The sequence below is a fragment of the Mus musculus genome, chromosome 10, assembly GCF_000001635.26.
Source record: "Mus musculus strain C57BL/6J chromosome 10, GRCm38.p6 C57BL/6J".
In the NCBI taxonomy this organism is placed as follows: domain Eukaryota; kingdom Metazoa; phylum Chordata; class Mammalia; order Rodentia; family Muridae; genus Mus; species Mus musculus.
Window position 1 is genome coordinate 111,585,876 of NC_000076.6, and position 26,203 is coordinate 111,612,078.

Here is a 26,203-nt window from a genome sequence, read left to right on the forward strand (position 1 = left end):
GCTAGGTCCCGGCCTAGTCTCACAAGAGACAGCTATATCACGGTCCTTGCAACAAACGCTTGCTAGTGTATGCAATGGTGTCATCGTTTGGAGGCTAATTATGGGATGGATCCCTGGATATGGCGGTCTCTAGATGGTCTATCCTTTTGTCTCAGCTCCAAACTTTGTCTCTGTAACTCCTTCCATGGGTGATTGTTTCCAATTCTAAGAAGGGGCAAAGTGTCCACACTTTGGTCTTCGTTCTTCTTCAGTTTCATGTGTTTTGCAAATTGTACCTTATATCTCGCTATACTAAGTTTCTGGGCTAATATCCACTTATCAGTGAGTACATATCATTTGAGTTCTTTTGTGATTGTGTTACCTCACTCAGGATGATGCCCTCCAGGTCCAACCATTTGCCTAGGAATTTCACAAATTCATTCTTTTTAATAGCTGAGTAGTACTCCAAACAAATCAAATTTTAATAGACACATATATATGTATGACATATCTAAGTGTGTGTGTGTGTGTGTGTGTGTGTGTGTGTGTGTGTGTGTGATTTTCCAGGCAGGATATTTTTCACCTGGCTCTCCTGGAACTCACTCTGTAAATCAGGCTGGTCTTGAGCTCAGAGATCTTCTTGCCTTTGACTGAGTTCTGGGATTAAAGTGAAATACCACCACTACCCGGCAATATTGTATATCTTATATTTTGAGAGAAGCAGGCATTCTATGAATTTTTCTTTTGTACTCTAGCTTCTGTTTTCTAGATCTAGAGGTTACTGTCTGATAAATGGGCAATAAAGGTTGGGGTGGGAAAATATTTGGGGTACCAAAAGAGGAAAAACTCTGAAATGCCTGAATAAGTGGATGGAGTCTTTATTAACTACCAGTGGGACTGTCCCAAGCAGATTGTTGTGGCAAACAGCCTTGACCTCTAGTTGTTTCCAGTTTTTAAGGGTAAAACTTACAATTGTGCCATATACAGAAAGGCAGCTCTGGAAATCCACAGCAACTAAGAATTGTACAGAAGCTGAGAGATAGTAGTTGAATGGCCAGGTAGTTGACATTTAGCTCAGGGTCATCATTGTATGGGAATTTAGGGCTGGTCTAAGTGATCAGAGACCAGTTTTACCCAAGATAGGCTTAACACCTAAAGTATTCATAGACTACTATCAGGAGATGGCATAACTATAGTTAAATAGCCTAATACAAAAAGGAGGACTTGATGATGTCTCTAATATGCTGAAGTCAGTCAGTATGCTTGAGTTTGTTTTCATAAGAATCTGACAGTCCTGTCATGTGTCAGCTTTAGATTAGTGGTTCTCAGCCTGTGGGTCATGGCCTCTCTTGTGTGTGTGTGTGTGTGTGGGGGGGGTGTTGAACAATCCTTTCACTGGGATCTCCTAAGACCATCTGCATATCAGATATTTATATTACGTGTCAAAATAGTGGCAAAATTGCAGTTCTGAAGTAGCAATGAGTATAACTTTATACTTGGAGATAATCACAACACTGCATCAAGGGTCACAGTATTAGGAAGGTTGAGAACCACTATTTTAGATAAGTTTGCTTTTTATTGGAGCGCTGGGTTGTTCACTGAAGATAGGGGAGAGGCATCCACTTATCTAGATAAGAAAAGGAGAATTCTATTATTAGATATTTTCTTTATATACATTTCAAATGCTATCCCAAAAGTTCCCTATACCCTCCCTCCACACTGCTCCCTTACCCACCCATTCCCACTTCTTGGCCCTGGCGTTCCCCTGTACTAGGGCATATAAAGTTTTCAATACCAAGGGGCCTCTCTTCCCAGTGATGGCCGACTAGGCCATCTTCTGCTACATATGCAGCTAGAGACACGAGCTCTGGGGGTACTGATTAGTTCATATTGTTGTTCCACCTATAGGGTTGCAGACCCCTTCAGCTCCTTGGGTGCTTTCTCTAGCTTCTCCATTGGGGGCCCTGTGTTCCATTCAATAGATGACTGTGAGCATCCACTTCTGTATTTGTCAGGCACTGGCATAGCCTCAAACGAGACAGCTATATCAGGGTCTCTTCAGCAAAATCTTTCTGGCATATGCACTAGTGTCTGGGTGAAAAGGAGGATTCTGAGAGGGAGTCAGGGATGAGTATTACCAACTGACTCTAGGTAGAAAACTGGTCATGAACTAGGGGTTAAAGTCCAGGAAGAGCCAAGGCTAGAGATGTAACAGGGGGCCAGGTGCCAGCTGCATGGTGAGGGAGGCTATTCTACTTTGTGTGTGCAGTAGGCTGGGGGAGGGGAGTGTGTGTGTAGGGTGCTGAAGGCTGAAGCAGTTTGTGTGTGTAGTACGTTGGAGGGTGTGTGTGTGTGTTTCTGGAGTCTGAAGCAAGTTTAGAGGGGCCATGCTCAATCTAATCAAGTGGCAAAAGGAATAATTAATTTGATACTGTATAGAAGATGTCAGATTTTAAAGATAGCACTGCATTAAGATACGGTGTGAGCCAACCCCACTGTGTCTGTGCAGTGACCCGTGGGTTATCAGTTGGTTTCCTCTATTCAGAGCATGACTAAGCTGATTGTGCTACTATCAGAGTGTCAGGTCCAAAGGAGACTCTACTCCTGACTCTGGCCTGCCAGTTGGGCTCTACCAAAGGAGCTATTTCCTTATTTCTGTCAGAGGGAAAAGTGGATATCTGTAGTGCCTACGAGCATCCAGGCTTACTCAGTAGCTGTGGCTCTCAGCTCTTCTCACCCCACCCCTACCCAAAACTTCTCCAGCTTAGGGTTTCCCTTCCCCAGCTTCTTATTCCTATATGACCCTGCCATTCTGGCCAGGAACTTTCTTGGTCCTCTGTCTTTTACCTCCTTCTCTTGGTCTTCTCTCTCTCTCTCTCTCTCTCTCTCTCTCTCTCTCTCTCTCTCTCTCTCTTTCTCTCTCTCTCCCTCCCTCTCTCTCTCAAGTCCAGTCTGCTGGCCATGTTCAGTGTGTACAGTGTGTACCCCTTTCTCTCTGTTCTGGACTCTTCCATCTGCCTCTGGCTGTACTCTTTCTCATATCTACAATAACGACCTTCTTTTCAACCATACCTTAGAACAAGCATGTCCTCCCTTTCTCCAGTGTCTGCACCTGGATTGCTGCTCTGAGAAGACTGAGTATGTAGCGTGTGTTGAGAATGAAGAGATGTTCTAGTTTGTAGGGCGTGCTGAAAGTTAAGGTAAGTTCTCATTTGTTTCTATGTTGCTGTGGGGAAAAAAAAAAAAACAGAATCACTATCACCATCACAACAATAACCAAAAACAACAATAAGAACAACTCTAATCAAAAGCAGCTTGGAGAGGAAAGAGTCTATTTGGTTTACACTTCCAGGATACAACCTGTTATTGAGGGAAGTCAAGGCAGGAACTTGAAGGTAGGGCTCTGGTAGAGAAACCATAGAGGAATGCTGATTTCTGGCTTGCTGTCTGGCCGCTTTGCCAAGTTTAAACTAGCTTTCTTATGCATTCTAGGATCTCCTACAAAGGGATGGTGCCATTCACAATGGGCTGGGCTATCCTGTATCGACTTACAATTAAGGCAGTCCCCCACAGACATACTCACAGGCCAATTTGATCTAGGCAACTCCTCAAACAAAGCTTTCCTTCCAGACGACTTTAGCCTGTGTCAGCTTGACAATTAAAGCTAACTAGAAAGAGATAATCTCAAGTCCTGGAAGCAGCTCAGTTGGAGGAGTCTTTGCCAAGCATGCAGATGACCCTGGGTGCCATCCCTAGCATAGCATGAATCAGGAGCAGTGGGCACATTCATAACTCCAACACTCAAGAGGTAGAAGTAGGAGGAACAGAAGAGTTCAAGGTCACTCTTTACATCACTGTGAGTTTCAAGCCAGCCTGGGCTATATGAGACCCTGTCTCGGACCAACCACCAAAACACAGAATCAAAGCCTAGATGGAGTTAAGATCTTTTCTGTAAAAGCCTCTACTGCCCTGCAAGGCAGATAACATGACATTGTCTATGTTGGTTGGCTGAACCCGAATCAGTAGCTTCGTCTAGCACCGAGCTCAGAACTGGTCCTTTCCCAACCTTCAAATAAATGGCTACACATGTTAAATGGTTTAAGAGTGTCTTCTTTCCCCCAAGTCTCTTTAGCTTTGTGAAGATAGACATTTGAGGCAAAACTTTGAAGCTGTAGACAGGTTTCTATTAAGCGTTAAAAATGTTGCACTCTTAGGGGCAAGCAGACATGGACACATAGATGATTTCATAGACACTGAACTTTCTTCTTCCGCTTCCTGCCTCTGCCCCTCCACCCCATTTTTAACATTTAATTTTATTTATTGTGCATGTGCGTGTTATGGCATATGTGGAAAGCTCAGAGGAAAGCTTGAGGAGATTAATGGTTTTCTTTCATCATGTGGGTCCTGAGGATCAAACTCTGGTTATCAGGCTTGGCAGCAAGCACCTTCCTTCACCGAGCCATCTCACCAGAAACCGCTGCCCCGCATTCTACCCTGCTGGAGACGATTTGAGCTTATGCCTAGCTATTGGCCAGATTGTGTAGATAACTAGTTTTCTCAGTGGGACTCAACAGAAACCCAATTTTCTTGAAAAGTCAGAGATGATGAAATTAACACATGGCATGTCTTTTATCCAGGAACTAAATGGTCAGAGGTGGGGTAGAAACTCTAATGTGGTACATCAATACATTGTTGAAATTTTTTATCCCAATCTGGGGATTCTACCCTGTCTAGATCATTTAGTTCCCAGATAACACACACACACACACACACACACACACACACACACACACACACACACACACACACACAAAACCTTTATATTTACAGTAAGCTTAATCAACCCTAAAGCTAGGCCGATATCTATAATTTCCTATCAATAACCCTGAGTTATTACTTACCATGTATCATCTGGGCTGCTCTTAACTCCAATTGGTCAGCCCTCATGGCCACGTTTTCTTGATTCCTGATCCATGGTGGCTTTTTCTTCTTCCTGCTTCTCTTTCTCATAGTTCTTCTCTGATCCCCTAACTCCCATACCAGGAGGCCAGGGAACCCTAAAACCCACCTATGTCTCTTCTGTTCAGCTATTGGCTGTTAGTATCTTTATTCACCAGTCAGAAATAACTTTCAGGCAAGGTCACATAGTGTCACTTGGGTCTATATTCGGACTTTCTGGTCTCTGGGACAACTTGTATTAGAATACAAGTAGCATGAGGCCAACATACTACAGTGGAACTCAATAGAAACCAAATTTTCTTGAAAAAGTCAGAGATGAAAAATTAACATATGGCCTTTAGGGGGATACTTCCAGTACAGTAAAAACTGTAACAGAGATATTGACACTACATTCTAGTTCTCTGTTTTCACATTTATTTAGCATAGAGACTCTTCACCTGCTACGCCCCTTGGTGTGTTTAACTTCTCTGTAGTTTCTCTGCTTCACCAAGGCAGAAATTCTCAGAGAAAGTAGGTGACACACACATGCATACCACACGTGTATCTGCCTCTCATTCCTGTGGCTTAGGTGGTGGGAAGCCTGTGGCATTGGAGAAGGCAGCCTTGAAGACCTTATAACATTGCATGGCTTTTCCTACACCGCTGGTTTTCACCCTTGAACCTTGGCGAAGTTAGGATTATCAAGGATCTAAAAGGATTCTTAGAACATGGTTCCAACCCCAACCTTCTGCTCAAGGGAAGATCTGTGTGTGTGTGTGTGTGTGTGTGTGTGTGTGTGTGTGTGTGTGAGAGAGAGAGAGAGAGAGAGAGAGCACAAAGCTAGAAAGGAGAATACATGTAGCCATGGATTCTGACATAATTTTCTCATCCATTTTAAAGATTTATTTTCACTTTTAATTATGTGTATGCATGCGAATGCAGGTACTTGTGGAATCAGAGATGCAGAAGGTTATGAGCCCCCTGATGTTGTAGGTGCTAGGAACCAAACTCAGGTCCTCCACCAGATCAGTATTCACTCGTAATCACTGAGCAATCTTTCTGCTTCACTTTCTCCTTCTGATGTGAGTCTCTGTGGTTACCATCAGATCTGAAGGCTATCAGCAACAGTTTGGGACATATTGTTTTTTTCCCCCTCTGTTTCATTTTGATGGGATGATTGAGCTGGGAAGGAAAAAGTCAAGAGTTGCCCGAACAGCTGCTACACACAGATGTATTCTTGAGCCTAAGGGAATCTCAAGGAGATGACAAAGGATTTGAATCCCAGAAGCTGTACAAACACGAGAGAAGCGCTGGGAAGGAAGGAAAAAGATGTGTCCGCCTGCTTCTTGTGGTGAAGAAGCATCAGTTGTTTTTTCATCACATTATCTATGAAATTATAGAACCCTTAGTGCTTGTCTTCGATTCTGTTGCTGTGAAGAGATACCAGGGCCACACAAACTCTTATAAACAAGGTTGCTGTTGGTTTTTTTTTTTAAAATAAAAAACACTCTTTATAAAAAAAAAAAACTCTTATAGAAATAATTTCATTGGATCTTGTTTACAGTTTCAGAGGTTTAGTAAAATATCCCCATGGAGGGGGTTGGAACATGTTGGTACCTAGGTAGATATGGTGCTGGAAAGTTAGCTGAGAGTTGTACAGCCAGATCCACAGGCAGCAAGAAGAGAGGCAGAGAGGAGAGAGTTACTGAGCCTGCCGTAGACTTTTGAGACTCAAAGCCCCTCCCCTGGTGACATAGTTCCTCCTACAAGACCACACCCACCCCAACAAGGCCACACCCCCAAATCCTTTCAAATAGTGCCACACCCTGGTGACCAACCAAGCATCCAAATCTATGAGACAGTGGGGGGCCATTCTTATTCAAACCACCATAGTGCTGATAGGCAAGTAGAAAAAGGTGTACCTTAAAATCATTTTATTTAGATCAGTTTAAGGTTGACAGGAAAATTAAGTGAGAAATGCAGAGATGGTGCACACACTCCCTGCCTGTCCCACATGCAATCCTCACCCAGAATTTGCTTGGGGACAGTGCACATGTTGCTAATGTTAGAGCTCCATTGACCTGCCACATTTTTACTTAATGAAATTCACACATGGTAGTAATTACAACTTACAAAGCCACCGTTTAATCCTTAGAATGCTTCACTAACCTACTTCATCCATCCTAGCCTCCTAGCTCCAACCTTACTGAAACAAAAGGTCCTTTGTAATGCTCAAGGGAGAACCTACTGGGTTTAAGTGAATCTGGTTAGTTCCTAGAGTTAGAACATCCCCTCTTTTCCTCATGTTTTTCTTCTTTTCACTTTCTCTTGCCTTCATTCATGTTTCCCCCTCCTTCCTTTCCACCCTGCATCCCCCACCCCCTTTTCCTTTCTTTTTTGGAAGGTCCTGGCAAGAACTCTTTTGCTAAACTTGTACTATACATTTCTGATACATTGTGTTTATGCTTTAGTGATAGCCATTATTAGATACTAGAGAGAATGTTATAGACTAAGTTTTATTTTATGTAATTTTAGGTGCTTTCCTGCATGCATGTATGTGTGCCTGTGGCGGCCAGATAGGGGTTTTGGATCTCCTGGAACTGGAGTTACAGACAGTTGTGAGCAGCCATGTGGGTGCTGGGAACTGAATCCAGGTTCTCTACAGGAGCAGCAAGTGCTCTTAATCTCTGAACGCCACCTTTCCAGCCTTAGGTTTGTGGGTTTTTGTATTTCCTTTTTTGATAGATATAAAAAAGGGATTTTGAAACTAACCAACCTTAAATCCTCAAGTTCTTAGTGGGTCATCAAGTCAATATAGTAAGTTTCAATAAATAAAGAGAACACTTGTATAGAAAATAGTAAAAGTGATTGGGTTTCATCAAAATTTTGAGCTGCACATTCATGTGCGTGTCTACTTGGGTGTGATGTGAAATACAGTTCTTACTACGCTACAAAGAGCTGGGAAGCCTTTGGTGTCGTGCCTCCTGCTTTCTTGGTTCAATTTAAGTACCATATGCTATCTTTACAAAGCAGTAACTGACTTAGTTATTCTTTAGATTAGTCTCCATTTCCATAGAGGCGATTGTACTGGAATAGAAATTAGAATTCTAAACAAATGTTTGCCCTGGATGTAATAATACTGAGGTGACAACTTACACAATAGACTCTCCCTCCACTTCCACGAACTATCTTTCACTCCGTTGCTTTTTGAAGCTGTCAACAGATCATTTTGAAAATCCTTTAGGAGTGTATCAGAAAGGTGTGAGGACGTTCTAAAATTGTTGATGGAGATAGAAGGGAATTTTACAGACCCAGGATGTCCTTAGAATTGGGTTGCATAGATGGACGGAGTCTGTGATACCCCTGAGAGATGTGGTACCGGAAAAATGTACAGAGATGTCCTGATATCAGTGGGATCACCTGGGGTACAGCTCACACACTGCAAGGCTTCCTCTGATTTCCGCTTCTTTTTACAATTCCCAGTTATCCACAAAACTTAGTTTGAATCTTTCCTCAGACACCCCGCCTACCGGAAGTGATGGAAGCACGTAACCGGAAGGAGATTAGAGCTAACGTTACAGCCAAAGGCCAGATAAAGTTTGTCCCAGCCTCATTTTTTTTGGGGTGGTGGTGGTGGTGGTGGTGGTTGGTCATTTATCTACTCTGAAAATAACTTACTTAATCTCTAAAACTGTATCTTCATTGCCTCTAACTCTCACCAGACTGTTACCCGATAGTGAATGTGTGATGGCCAGTCGGGTAGTAAATAGGCGCGTCTCCTGCTGATGGGTATGTTATTAGTTCCTTCCCGAGACTCGTTACGGAACCTTAACGGATCAGAGGGAAGGATTTCTTGCCTCTACACGGAGTACAATTTCAGGCATCATGTGGGATTGCTGGCCTTGTCCCCTGTTCCCTTCACAGCCACTCAGCTGGCGTGATACAGGGCACAAGCTGGATAATTACCCGGCAAGCTTATCTGGAGCCTGGTTATCTAAATGGGGTCCCTCTGGAGCTCCTAGAGTCTGCGGAGAGGGGTTGTGTCATAGGAAACATAGGCTTGGCTGCTGCTCACAGCCGGGGGTTGGGGTGGGGGGTAGAAGGTGCCTGGCTAGGCTGCTGCCTGGGACACGAGGCTAGTGCCAAAATGGCAAAGTGCCATTGTCCCTTCCTGATTTTAGGCGCGCAGAGCTCCGATCTGAGCCGCTAGGTAGTCTAAGATGAAAAGGCAGGGAAATTAATGATTTCTAGACCCCTCTTTAAGAGCTCAAAGGAAAGCAAAATGAAAACTCCTAAGACACTTAGGATACCCGCCCATTGGAAGCTGATTTTGCCGGGAATATTATTTGTGTGGAATCTGAAATTATAGTGGAAATTTCCACGATAACGCAAGGATCTGTCTTCAGGTCAACAGGTAAAGCTGGCTTTAACTTTATTCTCTTCGAGAAGTAGACCGCTTAACCCTGAGTCAGCCAGTGGTTGAGGAGGCTACATGGATGTCCCATTTGGCAACTGACCTTTCTTGGTTTTCTCCCTGTCTCTTCCCTTCCCCTCCTCCCAGTTTGATATTTGATGTGTCAAGGACAAAGACGTGCAGGAAGGAAGGTCGCAGCTTACTGTCGATCTCCACCTCGAGCAAGCCTCAGGACATCTCTGAACATTTATTTGAGACCCCCTTTGACTATAGGATCGGTCCTCACGGCTCCTCTGTTAAGACCTAAGAGGGAACCGAAGCTGACAGGTCACAGTGGGAGGAATTTATCTCAGGCTGGACCTCAGAGAGAGGGTGCCCGGTTTCCTGTCTTCTCTCCCTGGCGTCTCAGAGATATCTCAAGACCTTTGGACTCTGAGTGTTGCTGACAGAGATAGTGAGTGGGAAAGGAAAAAGGAGGCGGTCTAATGAGGTGGATGGGCTCTTTTTTCTGGTTTTCCCCAGATGCAGAAGCTGGTGTGAGGGAGCGGGGCTGCCTCCCAGGTCTCAGCTGTTAATCTGATGGAATGTCTCAGCCTCTTCATTTCCTGTCATCTTTCCATTTAATCATTAACCCCAGCTGCTCAGGACCAGGCAGGGCCAGGAGATAAGCAAGCCGGTCCCCGAGAGAGTCCACAGGCATGATTTGACAGGATAATGCCCTCACTTGATAAAAGGAGAGACTCTCTGTCAGCTGCCCGCATCCTCCCTGAAGCTCTGGAATCTGACTTCATGGAGCATTTGAGCAGCTAAGCTTTTCCTGACCCCCTCCCTCCCACCACCACTCCCGCCTTCCCCCAGTTGCTGAGCATAATTGAGAATTAATTGCATGTCTGCTTATTATTTTGCTTACTTAATTTGGTCTAAACGTTGTTCACACTCCAGACTTAAGGCCTGGAAGTGGCTGTCTTCAGGTATGATTTGAGATGTCAGGGAAGCCCCTATCTCCTGCTTGTTCACTGTTCACTCACATTCCCATTTTGTCTAAAACTAGCTTAGCTTTTTTCCAGAGCAATCTATCTTCCTTCCTTCCTTCCTTCCTTCCTTCCTTCCTTCCTTCCTTTCTTTCTTTCTTTCTTTCTTTCTTTCTTTGATTTTTTTATTAGATATTTTCTTCATTTACCTTTCAATTGCTATCCCAAAAGTTCCCTATTACCCCCCCCCCCCAACCCACCCACTCCTGCTTCCTGGCCCTGGCATTCCCCTGTACTGGGGCATATAATCTTCGCAAGACCAAGGACCTCTCCTCCCAGTGATGGCCGACTAGGCCATCTTCTGCTACATATGCAGCTAGAGACATGAGCTTGGGGGGGGGGGGGTGTTACTGGTTAGTTCATTGTTGTTCCTCCTATAGGCAGAGCGAATTTTCTAAAGTTTTTTTTTCTCTTCCTTTATAGTGGTAATTATACTATAGTTTTTTTTTTTTTTTCCTAACAAAACTTTATTACATTTATGTTAGGTCTCAGACCTGGGGCAAATGGCTAACTGGGGTGCCTATTAACATATCAGAGCAGACACTGTCGGCCAGTCTCTTACTATCTCCAGTACCTGGAATACTCCACCCCTACCCTAAGCATGCCCAGCTCAGGGACTGGGCTAGGGTGTCCTTCCTGAGGCTGCTCTTTCCTCTATAACCAAGACTTTTTGGCTCCAAGGTCCCTTTGACCCTTTTTGGGCCTCTTGCCCTCTGGGCCTCTGCTCCTGGTTCCCACCTGCCTCTCCCTGTACTCCTGTATTCCTCACATGGCCCTGTTCAGTTGGCCAGTCCTGTTCAGTCTGGAATCTTCCAGATGCCCCTGGCTATGCTTTCCCTCATAAAATAAAATTCCTCCTCGGCCACACCTGGGAGCAGTCATGTCCTTCCTTTTCTTTGTCTTTTGTTTTCATTCAATTTATAATGTATTTCATCGGGCTGTGGGATATATGGTATGATAAACTGTTAGCTAATTATACCTCAGCAAAAAGTATTTTAGGATTTTTTTTTGTCCCTAAAGAATTACCTTAAAAAAGAATATATACAATTTGGGATGTTGGAAATATAAAATAACATTAGGAAAAAAAATCTGGAGGCCCAGTGAGTTGTTTGGGAAGGAAAGTGTTATTGTTTTAAGTTCAGGTGAAAGGGGCCTGTGAATTAAGCTAACAGAAGACCGGTTAATGGGGGAAACGGCATGTGACTCACTAACATTAATGTGTATGGTAGTTCATAGCGAAGTGAACTAGGAGAAGCAGTAGGAGTTTATTGTCTGTTATAAAGGAAGGAAGGAAGAGGGTTTGAGGTCAAAGGAAGAATACATTTGGGAAAAGAGAAAATGTGAGTGGGGACCAGTGAACAAGAATGTTCATTGAGGTCTACTTACACACACACTCACATACCCCCCACCCCCACACACATATGTGCATACACGCACACAGACACTCACACACACTTACACACACACATGTCCACATACACAAACACACATGCACATGTACATTCACACACGTGCACATACACACACACACACACACACACACACGTACACACATGTACACACATGGACACACACACATCTGGGTTCATCATTACCTTCAATAAGATTTCCAGGGAGATGAGGAGGATACTAAGACCTTGTCCCAAATATTTTCCCTTCCCCCACCCTACATACTTTTGATTCTATGTTGTTATCATCTCAAAATAACGCTCTTGCCAAAATGACACTTTGAGACAGCTGTTGAGGGGCAAGTGTGTTTTGTACTATAGTTTTGAGTAAGAACTTCCATGGAAGGCTAGACAAGCCTGATTCTCCAGATAATGTCCTCAGGTGCTCAAAGGAGGCCATGGGGCTTTTAGCTGCCCTCTCTGCTCCAGCAACCTCTCTTGGGGGCAAGGGGGCTGTGACATCATGATCGGCCATCATGACGCACAGCTTGTTCCCTGTCAGGGCTGTTAACATTGAATTAGTAAAGGCAGGTCCATTAGACCCTTACCTGAGAGACCAGTCAGCCACAGGGTCTCCTGTCTGCTGCCCCCACAAGCACCACGTGGTCTTAGGGGCGGAGCTGGAATATTTAGGAGGTGGAAGGTGACTTGGAAGGGGTTGGATCTCTTCAATGATACAGCTTTCATGCCTTGTCACCCAGCTCTGTGGGACTCTGATGCAGCTGCCTACGAGACACCCCTTCCTGAAACTTTATGTGTTCCAGGAAAAGCTATTGGCATCTAAACAGGGACTCATCCAAGACGGGCCCTGCTGTGGGTGACAAGAAAGGCAACCGAGGCTGAGCTAGCTATTTCAGGGTGAAGCGTCTGCAGCAGAATCCCCACAGCTCTGCTTCCCTATGCTTCAAGGGATGGACTACATCCTTGCTGGGGTGCCAGTGGCCTACATACCCTAGCTGAGCCGGCTGCCCAGTGGGGACTGGCTAGGGAGATGTGTCCTCTGTGTAACCTTGGAGTTGACAGGAAAAGTGAGGCCTGGGGAGAATGAGATGGGGCTTGCTATTTCTCGTGGCCACTGAAGGAGCAGAAGGAAAAGTTGTAGTTGCAAACTACAACTGCAGTAACGTGCTCATCAGATCCAAGTGAGGAGAACCCGGTATGGGGAAAGGGGAAGAACAAGGTACAATGGATAATGAATGAGGAAGTGATGTATGGAACGGTTTACACTTGATCCCCAGAGCTCAGGCCAGATTCTGATCATTAAGAGTTAAGGAAAATGTTCCTTCACCAGGGACCATTTCTGAGCTCAGCAAACCTTCCCAGCAGGACCTGATCTCTCCAAGACAGGCGCTCCAGTGGATCTGAGTTAGATCGGTGTATAGATCAGGTTTGTAAACCACCAAAACGGTCAAGAGTGAGTGCAAAAGGGAGAAAGCAGGCAACAGTTTGGGCCTCTCAGATGCTAACACGGCAATGTTTGTGTTGGGCCAGAGTTCCTAAGAAGCAATGGACAAAGACCCAGAGTCTGTGCTGGGGGCCTTGGAAGGCTCTAAACCCTGAGCAGCAGTTTACAGAAGAGGCGAACAATATGGATATGGAGACAATCTCTGTAAGTCTTGCTATGGAAGAAGGAGTTCTCATGGGGCAAGAACTACTCCAGTTGTTCCCTTAATGGGGTAGCCAGGGTAGCCTTCAGAGGAGGTATCGTTTTCAGTTTTAACGTTAAAAAAAAAAAAAAAAAAAAAAGAAAGAAAAGAAAAAGGAATCAGACAGGTGTAGCCTGAGTTCTCAGGAAGCTCTGATAAGCAAGCAAATGGTCACTGACGACATCTCAATGAGGGAGATAAAGGGGAAAATGTACTCCAGGGGGGCCTGGCTTGTGGTGCGCTGCGTTATTGGTCACAGGAGCTGAAGTACAAAGTACAGAGGGTTGACAGAGCTTGGTGGCTTTTCTAGGTCACTGGCTTTGGGAATGGGGGGCGCTGGGTTTCAAGCCATCTCTGTGAAATTCCAGTTGGGAGTGGTAAGGCAAGTTCTGTGAATCCAAGGGCAAGCCACAGTTGTCATCTGGAGTCTTGGAGCAGAGCCAACACACCTGCACTGTGAGGGTCCTTCCCACCCCTCCCCTCTCCAGGGATCACCAGGGACTTCAGAGGAAGTATTTGTTCTAATCCTTTCTGGAAATGGCCTTTGATATTTTCTTACTCTGTGTGTGTCTTACTCTGTGTGATGATCACCCTAGAATTGACTTTTTTTTTCCTGTCTCTCTCTCTCTCTTGCCTGGCAAATGAACTAATAGCTTAGGAGGGGGAGTGGCTCTTGCCAAATAATAGAAATATTTCTCTTTCAGTTTAACCGTTGACCCAGCTTGCCAGGAAGCATGGCCTTTCAAAAGAAAAATCTATGAAATTCTTGTGGGCAAGATCCTGGATTTGCAGGGGGCATCGTTGTAAATGCCAGTTGCTGGGCTCCTGAATGGCCACGGCTCTCTACCCTCCCAAGCCCATGTCACTGACCAACTCAGCACACGTGGGCATTCTGCTTTTTCTGTGAATTGAAGTCATGCCCCTCTTCTCTGTCTTCCTTTCTTTTTCTGCTTGTCACACAACTGGGTGACAAGACCAGTTTTCAAGGTTGTGATGATAGTGAGGACTCCTCCCCTGTCCCTCCCTCCCCCAGGCTGCTCTGTGACTGATCCCTGGAGAGACTGAGAAGGTGGGAGGTGGGAAGAGAGCAGTTGGGAAAAGGGAACTGGATGGAGAGGGAAGCTACCAGAAGGTTCCTGTCTGTACCACTGGGAATTGACCCAAAGAACCACGGAAACAAAATAGTTGCCAGTAAAAAGTAGCATCATGGACTCGATGACTTTAACCACTGAGTCCCCAGGACCTAAGTTAAAATGGTGTTAAGTAGATTTGTACTGGAGGACACTTAAAGCAAGAGGCTACATCTCCTGGCTTTCTGACACTTTTAGGGCTCAAGCAGTGCTGGGGTTTTTCTCTTAAGGAAGGAGAGAAGAGGGAAGAGGAAGGAGGCCAGCTTGGGCTCCACTGGCTGTGGCTGATGTGCCTTTCCTCCAGCTGCGGAGCACTTTCTGAGTGATGAATGATACAGAACCATGCCTCCTGCAGCCAGCTGGCCCTGCACCAGGTCTTTGTAAGCCCCAGCCAGAGGCAGCTTTGGTCTCCTGCCAGGATTGAGGCTGTAGGAGCAAGTCTCAGGTTCTCAGGCCTCACACGGGGCTCTTCCCAGCTCACAGCTGTGGCAGCCCAGACCAGGGTCCTCTAAGTCTCTGTAAGCCTCCTTCAGAGGACCTTTGCAGGCAAGGTCTGCTCTGCTCCCTCTGCCTGTGTGTGTGTGTGTGTGTGTGTGTGTGTGTGTGTTTGCTTTGGCAGACTCTAGGTACTGCTCTCTCCTCCACTCTCATCTCTTTGATCCTAAGGCCCCCCCTGTTGCTTATTTCTTGTCCCTGGAGGTACAGAACATATGCTTTCTTTGGAAGAAAGATCTAGAGGATGTGTTAGGTCATTTAATGGGGGGGGGGATATAGGGGGGCATGGGATAGGGGAGCATCTAGATTAACTGAGCAGTGTGTCTTAAAATCTTTTGTACCTGTCACTTTGTCAGCTGTATTTTACTAAACCAGCCTGGCAAAGACAACTGGCAGGCATGAGAGACTTGGTTACAGTAACACAGAGTTGGGTCATTGTCTTTCCTGCTCTGATGATGCCTGCGTTTTCATAGTTTAACGGCTTTGCATTAGAGAGGCAAGCATTTTTGTATTTTAATAATTGATGCATGTTACACATTGATAGGCCTTTTTCTTTTCTTTTCTTCTCTTTTGTTTTCTTTTGTTTTCTTTTCTTTTCTTTTCCTTTCCTTTCCTTTCCTTTCCTTTCCTTTCCTTTCCTTTCTTTTCCTTTCTTTTCTTTTCCCTTTCCTTTTTTTTTTTTTTTTTGACAACATTTTGCTATGTAACTAAGGTTGGCCTCAAACTCAGGATCCTGCCAGAGCCTCCCAAGTGCTGGGATCATATGTATGCTCTCACACCCATCTGATTGCTGGTGGTGTTTCTATTCATTCTCATTCTTTCTCTCTTGGAAGTATCTCGTGTGGCTCAGGATGGCTTCAGACTCACTCACTAGTTAAAGATGACCTTGAATGCCCAGTTGGTAATGTAGAGATGAAGGATCCAACCCAGAACCCCATGCGTGTTAAACATGCTCTAACCTCTGAGCCACACCCTTAGCTTCAACGTACTTTCTCTCTTTCCTTCTTCCTTCCTTTCTTCTTTTCTTTTCTTTTCTTTTCTTTTCTTTTCTTTTCTTTTCTTTTCTTTTCTTTTCTTTCTTTCTTTCTTTCTTTCTTTCTTTCTTTCTTTCTTCCTTTCTTCCTTCCTTCCTTCCTTCCTTCCTTCCTTCCTTTCTTTTTTTTGGTAGTGGGCAAAATAATGTTTCTTACAGTAGATGGAATATTAGATATGATGAAATATGGTGAATAATTTTGGCCAGAAAATGTCTCCATTTATTTCCCCAGGGTTTTGGTTTTGGTGTTTTTGTGGGGGGGTGGGGGGTACAATGACATGGGGCTTGGTACATATAGATGAATCTATGAGAACTTTTCTAAACTTCAATTTTGCATGTGTGTGGGAGGTATGCATGTGTGTGTGGGAGGTGTGCATGTGTGTGTGGGAGGTGTGCATGTGTAGACATCATAGACTAATTTATAGGAGTCAGCTCTCTCCTTCCTCCATGTTGAATCCCACCCAGGGATTGAACTCGGGTCTTCAGACATGAAGACGAATGTATTTACACACTGAACTATTTCCCCAGCCCAGAATAATATTTTTTATAATCAACTTATTTTGAAATGTGTATCTAATCACCATAATAAAGATTTCAAATGTAAGGGGTAGATTTCCACAAAGGAAGAAAGGAGCAGGCCCAGGCAGCCTGGGTTCTGGTCCTGCTTTGGTTCTAAGTGACCATAAGACCTTGGGTAGGTATCCTCTTTGCAACTTCTCCTTTCTCCCTGTGAAATGATGGGGAGGAGTTGGCCACTGGACAAGGCTCCCGTTTCCTTTCTACCCTTCTTTAACTGTAACTCAGTGTAAAAGCTGGGGTCCTGGTGGCAAGCCAGGTTAGTCTTCCTCAGAGAGTGGTTATATCAAAAGGATCGGTAAGAACTTGTCATGGTCCCCTGTGAGCAGATGGTCTCATAATATAAGTGAGCAGGAATAGTCTTTGAGTGGCCCTGAACTACCTGAAACTGTGATCCTTCCCACAAGCTCAAGGTCCCCATCTTGAGCACCAGTGACCTTATTTGAAAACAAGTACTTTAAAGCTAGGTGCATACCCTTTATGTAAGCACAGAAGCAGGCAGACCTCTGAGTTTGAGGGCAACCTGGTTACAGAGCAAGTTCCAGGATAGCTAGGGCTACATAAAGAGGCCTGTCTTAACAACAAACAAATGAAATAAAGAAATAAAGGAATAAATGGAGGGGGGGGACTTGATTGAGTTAAAGTGATATCATTAGTATACACTGTAATCCAGTATTATTGTATTGTAGAAAAATGGAAACTCTGGGCACAGAGACAGACAAGTGTGCATAAAAAAGGGCAGTGTGAACCTGAGATTTGGTGGTGCAGCTACAAGCCAAGGAACACCAAAGATAGCCAGGAAACCACAGAAACCAGATGATCAGTGGTAGATTCCCTCTCTCAGCCTTCGGAAGGAACCACTTACAGTCTGCTGATACCTTAGATTCCAGGACTGTGGGGTAGTAAATTTCTATGTTTAAGCCACTCCACTGATGGAACTTTGTCCTGGCAGCCCTGGGAAACTGTGGGCTCAACTGAGGGCACATTGCTTTATTTGATTCCTCACGGTCCTATTGGCTGTTTCCCTAGGGACCAGAGTGATACAGTAATAGGATGGAAAAGGCTTACCTTTGCTTTGACAGGGAGGGCTAAGATTAATCACAAACAAACAAGTGTGTCCTGTGTCATGGTAAAACGTGAGATGGGAAAAAAACAAGGGTTGGTGGGCAGCATGGAGTTAATACATTATGTAGATGTGATAGTTAGTATTGATTTCCTGTCTAGTTTCACCCTGTTGTTGTGATAAAACACTCTAATTTGGGGATGAAACAGCTTATTTGGCTTATACTTCTGGATCTCAGTTTGTTATTGAGGGAAGTCAGGGATGGAACTCAAGGTGGATGCTTGATGCAGACCGTGTGAATGAATTCTGTTTGCTGGTTTCTTTTCTTGCACACTTCTAGGTTATCCTTATCTAGCTTTCTCATACAGCCCAAGGCGGCCTGCCTAGGGATTGGTGCCGCTCACAGCGGACTGGGTCCTTCTACATCAATTAACAATTAAGACAACAAATACTTAACCCCTACCGACATGCTTGCAAGATATTCTGATATAGGCAATTCCTCCTCAGCTGAAGTTTCTCTTCCAAAGTGATGGTAGGGTGTTTCAAGTTGACAGTAAAAACTAAGGCGCACGATTGTCAGTTTCACACGATCTAGAGTCATTCAAGAAATAAACCTCTGGGCATGTCTTCGAGAGAGTTCTTAGGTTGAGTTAAGGGAAAATTCACCCTAAGTGTTGTGGATTTTATGACTCTTGTAATCACTGACATACTTTGTTTTGAGACAGGGTCTCATACTGTAGCTCAGGGTGGCCTCAAACGCACGGCAATTCTCCTGCCTTAGCCTCCCTAGTTCTGGGATTACCCAAGGTGAACCACTGAAACTATCTATCAATCATTGACATCTTGACGGAAACCTTGAAGAGGTGCTCATTTAGCCTCTAGGGTGTGTCCAATCTGTGGTCCGAGGGCCACATACATCCCCAGATAGTTATAAATGTATATTTGGATATTTTTATAGATGGAAACCTGTTACAATGTCAAAAGGCTGGATACTGCTGTAGCTATGTGATGTCATATCAAGGGAGCCAGTGTGGTACCACTAAATAGGAAGCTCAATTCTAGACTGAGAGTCAGAGTAAAGACTAGGGAAATCACAGCCATAAAAATCATCACATGTCTGGCTAGCCCCGTCAGTGTTTGCAGAAGTCTGGGAGCTGGGGGTCATTATGTCACGAAATGATAAAATAAAGCTTGGTGTAAAATAAAGCCCAGAGCATCCAGGATGGGTGTAATTCTCTTTTTATGCTTTGAACATCTGTGTTATAAATGATATTTTTCCTTGAACTTAAAAAGGGAAAGATCCAAAAATTAGTTTGGTCAATAAAATTGAAAAAGCTTAAAAATAATCCCATCCACACTGGTTTGAAGGAAGAAAGCATCTTCATACTCTGGGGAGACTTTGAATGATGCCACGTTTTTGTAGGGTAATTTGACAACACAAATTAAAAGCCTTCAACTTGAGAATATTCTTGGAGAAATTTTAATTTTGGGATGTACCCTTCTATAGTAGTTCTTGGTGATAGGTCCGAAGTTTTATCCCCAAAAGTGTTTATGGTAATATAATTGATAATAGCAAGATTGGCTAATATGGTGGCCTATTGTCTGGCTATTGAAAGGAATGGTACTAAATGAGAGTTTTCAAATGTTTTAGTTTGTGTATTCTTTCAGGACTCTGATGGAGACAGTGAAGTCCATTTTTGGTAAGAAAGTACATATGTGCTTATATAAAATTCTTTTTATACTCTCAGAGAATTCATGTACTATGAAGTCCATTCATGCAGTTGGGGTGAAGACTCCAAGACTTAGAGCAGTTATTGATGACATGGATAAATGGTCACAAAAGCATATCGACACACTGGCGTAGGGATGGAAAGGTACTCCCAAGAAATTCTTCCCTCTGAGAAAGAGAATCAGAGATTGGATTTTTTTTTCTTCTTTAAGCTTTCCAGTATTTCTCAATTTTTCATTATGAAAATGTTTTATTTCAATATTGTTCTTGCTGTATATGATGATAGGAGCTTTTAATTCCAGCACTGGGGAGGCAGAGGCAGGTGGATCTCTATGAGTTACAAGCCAACCTGATCTACAAATCAAGTTCTAGTGAGACCCTATTTAAAGAACAAACAACAATAGCAACAAGCAAGTATGATATATATATATATATATATGTATGTATATATATATATATATATATATATACACACATATACATATATACATATATATATATTTAACATGAAGAGAATAAAAGAAAACTTGGAGACGTTGCCCCAAACAAATATGTAACAAAAACGATATGCAATAAAAAAGGCTAAGAAACAATGTATACTGGCTAGTTTTGTGTCAACTTGACACAGCTGGAGTTATCACAGAGAAAGGAGCTTCATTTGAGGAAATGCCTCCATGAGATTCAACTGTAAGGCATTTTCTCAATTAGTGATCAAGGGGGAAAGGCCCCTTGTGGGTGGGACCATCTCTGGGCTGGTAGTCTTGGGTTCTATAAGAGAGCAGGCTGAGCAAGCCAGTAAAGAACGTCTCTCCATGGCCTCTGCATCAGCTCCTGCTTCCTGACCTGCTTGAGTTCCGGTCCTGACTTCCTTGGTGATGAACAGCAGTATGGAAGTGTAAGCCACATAAACCCTTTCCTCCCCAACTGTTTCTTGGTCATGATGTTTGTGCAGGCATAGAAACCCTGACTAAGACACAATGTAACTTTGCCCGCAGTGAAAATCCCGCCTGAGAGGATGCTACAGACCACTGTACTGCAACTTTCAGGGGAAGCAGATGAGGCACTCCAGGGAACTTTTGTCTCTGGAAATGTGATATCCTGTAGCAAGAAGTTGTTAATCTTGCCAGTATAAGCATCCATCTTTGGAAGCCGTGAGGCTGCATCAGCTAGTGGGTCTCAGGCATGTCTGCCAGTTTTGTTTATGGCCAGTAAGGTATGCTGCGATCTCCCCAGCCCTCACAGGAGTCCTCATGCCTGATTTTCCCCATCAGCGTCAGGATCTTTACTCACCGAACCATCTTGCTGGCTCTGGCCATTTTTTTAAATGACCCTAAAATTATCTACAATTCAGTTTCTGTGACAGAACACATGAAATGAATCTCTCTCCTCCCCCCTCCCTTCACCCCAGCCCTTCACCCCAGCTTCTATGGATATAGGATATAGAGCATCATTGCAGGGTCATGGTTAAAATCATGAGAGAGTGGGACTGCAGGTTGACTTTCTGTGCTTGGGCTTCTTCTTCCTTGGTGAATTTGAGTTCAGTTGTATTTGATCTTGGTTTATGTCATTTTCCTTTGCAAAACGGATATCATGTTAGTTCCCTGACTGAATGACTGAATGGTGGTAGCCCATTGGTTTAGCACTTCATGGACTTGTGTCCATTTGCTGGGTGTAGGTTTCTGAGTTATTCTTGGATGTATTGTCCCTCTCAGACCCAGAATATGAGGCTCCCTCTCATGTATTCCGTAAGGCCACGAGAACTAGATTTACACCTGCATCTCATGCTTTTTTCTCTTCTCCTCCTCCCCCTCCTCCTTATTCTCCTCTGCCTCTTCCTCCTCAGCCCTCCTCTCCCTCTCCCTCTCCCTCTCCCTCTCCCTCTCCCCTCTCCCCTCTCCCTGGCCCTCTCCCCTCTCTCTCCCTGGCCCTCCCCTCCCCTCCCCTCCCCTCCCCTCCCCTCCCCTCCCCTTCTCTTCTCTTCTCTTCTCTTCTTTTCTTTTTCCAGACAGGGTTTCTCTGTGTTGCCCTGCCTATCCTGGAACTCACTCTGTAGACCAGGCTGGCTTCAAACTCAGAGATCCACCTGCCTCTGCCTCCTGAGATTAAAGGCATGTGCCATCACTGCCTGGCTTTATCATGATTTTTCTGAGTACTGGTTTCTTTAAGGCAGACACTCCCCTGACTGTAGACTGTATTGGCTCAAGGTCATTATGTGTGCTGTGTTAGCCAGAGTGGTTGATGCAATTGTGGGGGTGTCTTGCCAGGTGTCCCTATGCTAATCCATTTTTTTTTTTGTTTGTTTGTTTTGTTTTTTTTCGAGACAGGGTTTCTCTGTGTAGCCCTGGCTGTCCTGGAACTCACTTTGTAGACCAGGCTGGCCTCGAACTCAGAAATCTGCCTGCCTCTGCCTGCCAAGTGCTGAGATTAAAGGCGTGTGCCACCACACCCAGCTGCTAATCCATTTCTTGAAGTTTACTTGAGAAGAGACCTCACATCATCAGTTCCTGGGCCTTTGATTCTTAAAGGCGGAACACCACAGCATCTCTTGGGAGTATAGAGTCCTCTTCTTCCATAGCCCCAGAGTCTGTTTTATTTATGTTTTTTGTATCCTATCTTTATAGTAGGAGACTTGGGAGTGCTCTCCTGTAGGATCCAAGACTTCTCATCTTTCCGATGCGAACTGAATTATGCTAGCATGTCAACCAGGACATTTCAGAGAAGCATCGGTGAGCATATCTCCTTGTACACAGAGGGAAAATTCTGAAGTTGCTTAAATGTGTTGGAATAATTTGTTCTCTCTCTAGTAAAGATTCTGCCATTTTCTAAAACGCCACAACAGACAAACACATATCAAAATCTTCTCTAGTACTCCTAGAAGAAAAATCTTGTGAGAAAATTGTTAGAGAAGCAGAAATTCTGTTTGTCTCCATTGAATTTCACTTTCCAATGGAGGAGTCTGGGAAAATATAAACGAGAATATGGTTTTCGGTGTATTTGGGTGGGATTTTGATTGTGCTGTAGTTTTGGGGAACAGAAAGTCTTTATTGAACTTCACTGAGATCTGTAGTGCTTCTAGCATTTCATATTCCTGGGATAGCATCTGACACATTTTATTTTATTTTGCAGAACAGAAACGTGTTAGTAAACCTCTTACCAGAACACCCTCACTATCGATTTTTTTTTGTCACTAAAACACAAACCAGCATGGGACATTAAACAGGACCTTTGGTATTTGGTGTTGGGAAAATGCCCCCTTGGATCTAGAGCTCTTTAGGAGTAATGGCTTCCCGAAAAGAACTATAGAGAAAAAGAAGGCAGAATAACCCAGGTGCCTGAGCATCTTTGAGGAGGTAAGGAAAACTCTTTACTCTTTGCTGTTTGTGAGCTCTGAATCACCAATTGTTTGCTAGTCAGGCTTCCCCATTTGCCAGGAAGGATCAATAATGTAATTGGAATGACCCTGCACTCAACTGTCCCTGCCTTCTGATGCCCGCCTCCCCTCTCTGATCAGAAGGCCTCCTCACTGGGGACACTGAAAGCTGAATAGTTCAGGGACAGAGCGAGGCATTACTGCATTCCTGTCCAGTGAAAGGCAGACTCTCTGGAGAGCCTTTCCTCTGTTTTGTTTTGTGTGTTTTCAAGGAGTCTGGAGAGGGTGTTTATGTCGTGGTGCACGTTCCCCATTTGGCATCTCGATGGCGAAGCAGAGAGCTTTCTTGTTGTCCATGTCCTCTGTGATTTGAACTTGTGATGATTCTTCAGCTAGCTCTGTCCTTCATCTAGAAAATTAGTGTTGCATTATGAAGCCCAAAAGAGTTTTCCTAGCCACCACATAGCAGTACGTATAATAACTTAAATGTTCTACAGAAAAGGCATTCCCCCAGCGTGGGTGAGTGGAAGAATAGGCTCATCAAGTTGTTCAGGCTTTGCAGATTAGAGTTCCAGTTTCGTGAAATCTCCCATGGTTCATACCTGGAATCAGCTCCAAAACATTTTCGAAATTGGAACACTGAGCATTCTCTATGGGCTTGCAGTCATTTCAAAATAATATCCCTTAATTATGTGTCATGGATTGTTTGATGAGTATCTGCTGGGTTTGGCATATGTCATTAGCCATGAACAATTGTACCTGGCTGTTTTTAATTATACCAGCTTTATGCTTACAGTAGCCATGGGAGGAAAACAAAAGATTTTGCTGAGCGGGAGCATTTTGCTTTTTAAAAAATATTTATTTTGTTTTTGATGCTCCTGCAGCCAATCCACTCTTGCTAGGCAGTCCACTCTTCAGTTCAGTATGGCCTTGAACTCATGTCCCCCTGCCTTAGACTTTAGGGTGCTTGGGTCACACATATCTCCCTTTAAAGTTTTATCTATCTATCTATCTATCTATCTATCTATCTATCTATCTATCTATCTATCTATCTATCTATCTATCTATCTATCTATCATACCTATCTATCTATCTATCTATCTATCTATCTATCTATCTATCCAACATCTATCTATATCTTATCTATCCCTATCTACCTATCTATTTATCTACCTATTATCTATCATCTATCTACCTATGCCCCCTCCTCCCCCTGAAAGATTTTTTTCTTCTACAGCAGGCTATGCTGCTCAGTCTAATCCCCTACTTCTGCATTTCCCCATCCCTGGCTGCTGTTACTTTCTCCATGAAAAATTGTGAAAGGTCTAAGCCAATTAAGATCATTTGATTTCCTCGTCAGCAATTGGTTCAAAGATGTCCATGTGACACAGTTCTACCCAATGAGATGTGAAAGAAGCTTGTCTGGCATGTTTCTGGGAATGGCTTCTTGGCTGATGGAACTAGGTCCTTAGAAAAATGATCTCAGCCAGGCAGGCTGTGGTGGCACACTCCTCTAATCTCACTGGGAGTGAGGGAGGTGGGAGAGGGGCAAGGGGCGAGGGGCAAGGGGCGAGGTGCAAGGGGCGAGGGGAGGAGAGGATAGAGGGGAGAGGGGACAGGGGAGAGGGAGAGGGAGAGGGAGAGGGAGAGACTCTGCATTTCCCACCCAATATCAATCAGTACTGTCGAGGTCTATGACAGTACTAACTGAGAGACTTAGCTTCTGAGAGGAACTAGTTGGTGACTACAGAGGGTACAGCTGAAAGAAGGACTCAACCGGGGTCTTTGGTCCTCCTTAGGCCCCGATGTGACTACCTGAAACCAGTCTATGTCAGCACTTCTTGCTACCTGAGATATACATTATTCATGGTTTAAGCCATTCTGAGTCAGGACTTTTTTTTTATTGAAACTCGGAGCTGGAAATAGCCAAGTTTACCCACCAAGAATAACATCTGGATTATGAACCCTGGAAATATAACCACTGTCATTTTGTGTCCCTGGACTATATTAAGCTCTACCACATGGTTTCCAACTTGAGAGTCACTTGTGAGTCAGCACGTTCTATTTCATCTTCCTCTAGATCATTTGCTGTTTGGTGGCTGGGCTAAATTAAAATTTATAAACTCTATCATGTTAAAGTAAATTATATTATTAGTATACATAGTAAATGTATATTAAATTGTATTTCTATTATAATATAAATTTTATTATGTATTAAGAATATTATTATCTGTTTTAGCCTAATTCAGACTGGTCATTTTCTACAGAGGTTGTCTGTACAGGTGTATGAGGAAAAGAAAATCTTATTTATGAATGGAGTGTGGTGATACACCCTATCCCGAGCTTTTGTCCCCACCAGCAAGAACATGCTCAGGACAACCGGAATCTTCTGCGGCAAAAGCTTTATTGCTTACTTCTTTAGGAACAAGAGGAGAAGAATAGGGGCGAATGGCAAAACCCTGTCCCTTTTATGGAGGATTGTCCTCCGCCTCGGACATGTCGCTCCCTGATTGGCTGCAGCCCATCAACCGAGTTGTCGTCAAGGGGAAGGCAGAGCACATGGAGTGGAGAACTACCCCGGCACATGCGCAGATTATTTGTTTACTACTTAGAACACAGGATGTCGGCGCCATCTTGTAATGGTGAATGTGAGGGTGGCTCCTCACAACATCCCTTTAATCCCAGTACTGAAGGCAGAGGCAGGTGGATTTCTGAGTCTGAAGACAGCCTGGTATAGAGAGCTAGTTCCAGGGCTATACAAGAAGACTCTGTCTTGCAAAAAATGAAACAAAACAAAATAAAACAAATGAATAAACAAAAAGAAAGAAGCTTCAATTTTTATAAAATAAAAACTAATTTACTTTAGTGAGTGTGTATTTGTATTTGCATCTGTGGGAGAGTATGCTGTGTCTCTCTGTGTTTGTGTAGTGTATGTCATGTGTGATATAATCAGGATATGGAGGTCTAAGGACATTGTGACTTTTTTTTGGCTCTCTCCTTCTGCCTTGTACACACAGGTGATCTAACTCAGGTTGCCAGGCCTGGCAGTGGGCACTTTAGCCTGTGGATCTATCTGACCAGCCCTAGTTTACTTTAACTAACTTTCTAATGTTATCTTAGCACGTGCTTTGATGAGAGTTAGCTGTGGACCTGCCAATACATTGGTCATGCAGATAGCGATAACTGCCATTTCTCCAGTAGTAATGTTTAGGTCTTTGTAACTGTGATTAATATTTGAGACAAAGTCTCATGTAATCCAAACTGATCTTGAACTTTCTCTGTAGCAGAGGATGCTTTCGAACTTCTTTTTCTCCTGTCTCTATGTCCTGAGTGTTGAGATATACCACTGTG

The 26,203-nt window shown here is 43.9% G+C and overlaps 2 long non-coding RNA genes across 13 annotated transcripts in view; one reads left to right on the forward strand and one right to left on the reverse strand.

The window, feature by feature from the left end:
- Positions 1-25,713, forward strand: part of Gm30262 — a 28,538-nt gene extending 2,825 nt beyond the window's left edge. The window contains exons 1-6 of one of the 12 annotated variants that reach the window (XR_872036.2): positions 9,797-10,302; positions 13,102-13,197; positions 13,302-13,419; positions 22,104-22,208; positions 22,609-22,832; positions 25,120-25,713. This is a non-coding gene — a long non-coding RNA (predicted gene, 30262). The other 11 variants (XR_872041.1, XR_872037.2, XR_003948939.1 and 8 more) reach the window with 11 other exon arrangements.
- Positions 844-8,398, reverse strand: 4933440J02Rik (RIKEN cDNA 4933440J02 gene). The gene is made up of 4 exons (NR_045344.1): positions 8,229-8,398; positions 8,074-8,130; positions 3,052-3,205; positions 844-1,606 (listed from the first exon to the last, which is right to left on the reverse strand). It is a non-coding gene; the product is annotated as an RIKEN cDNA 4933440J02 gene (long non-coding RNA).
- Positions 25,714-26,203: the final 490 nt, after the last annotated feature.